Genomic DNA, 1635 nt, shown 5'->3' with positions numbered 1-1635 from the left:
GTTTGGGAGTCCTACATGTCTTAGCCCAATGATTAACCATACCACATTTATGGCACACAGATTTGGTCGAGTTTTGTAGTTTGAAAGATGTACCACGGCCTCGGCCATGTCCACGGCCTCCATAGGAGCCACGGCCATATGAGTTGCCTTGGCCTCGACCAAACGAGTTTCGGCCTCGACCACCACGTCCATGCCATTTTCCACGACCACGGCCGTGTTGGCTATCACTCTGGACATGGTTCGACTCTTTCTTATCCTCTGCAGTCGCATGTGCCTCAGGTAATGGGTTTGTTCTAGGAGGTCTCAATTCACTGTTCCTCATCAACAGCTCATTGTTTTGGTCAGTAAGCAAAAGACAATAGATCAGATTAGCATAAGTAGAGAAGCCATTCTCACGGTATTGTTGTTGTAACAACACATTGCTTGTGTGGAAGGTAGAAAAGGTTTTCTCAAGCATATCCTTATCCGTTATATCCTCACCACACAGTTTCAACTTTGAAACTATTTTAAACATGGCCGAGTTATACTCGTCCACGGACTTAAAGTCCTGGATTCTGAGATTCCTCCAATCATATGTTGCATTTGATAATAACACCGTTCTCTAGTGATCATATCTCGATTTCAACTCTGTCCAAAAGTCTAGAGGATTCTCAATAGTCAAATACTGATCTTTGAGACTCTCAATAAGATGATGGCGTATAATTAATATCGCACTGTATCTATCTTTCTCACTTGCATTATTGCCCTCGGTGATACATTCACCGAGTCCCTTGGATTTTAAGATGATCTTAGCATCAAGTGCCCATTGCAAGTAATTATCTCCATAGAGACTTAGGGCAGCAAAATCCAAGTTGTTGATTTTCGACATCTGAAATCATATGTTTCATAATTTAGATTTAAAAGTGTTCAAGCGAATGCAATCAATATGCTCAAACAATCCGGATTCTAGGTATGATGCAAATAGGTCATTCGTATACGATGCATACATGTTCAATCTTAGCATTCAGATTCTATATGCAATCAGTTCGTACTATTATGCATGCATGATGCAAACAAGCCGCACGGATACAATCTTAGCAAACGATTTCAATGCAATCAATACAATGGTTATTCATTTTCAATCTTAGCAAACGGTTTTCTAAGAGTTCAATGTGTAATTGCAATCAAACAGTCGAGCAATGCAACAATTAGGGTTCATTCGAGAATGAATGAAAACTATCAATACTAGTCGGATCATTATCAAGACGAGAATGCATAAATAATTTAACCTAGCAAACGATTTCTATTTCAATTCAAGCATTCGGTTTTAATCAATCAAACAAGATAGTATTCGATTTTAATTTCAAGACATTAGGGTTTCGATCAAACAATCAATACGACTTCAATTTGAAAATCATTCAATCGGTTTTATCAATTCAAACAACCAAATTCAAGAATGAGATTATGAATCCTAGCAATCGATTTCTATGTGATCAAATTCAATACAGTTTTAATTAATCAAGGCTAGCATACTATATCCACACATACAATCATTCAAACAATCAATTTCGATTCAAAGCATTAGATTAGGGTTTCGATTTTAATTCATTCAATCAATCAATTTGATTTCGAATTAGGGTTTATAAAATCGAATGT

Source organism: Brassica oleracea, chromosome C3 (assembly GCF_000695525.1).
Source record: "Brassica oleracea var. oleracea cultivar TO1000 chromosome C3, BOL, whole genome shotgun sequence".
Taxonomy (NCBI): domain Eukaryota; kingdom Viridiplantae; phylum Streptophyta; class Magnoliopsida; order Brassicales; family Brassicaceae; genus Brassica; species Brassica oleracea.
The sequence above is the reverse complement of the archived record's forward strand: the minus strand, read 5'-3'. Positions refer to the sequence as shown.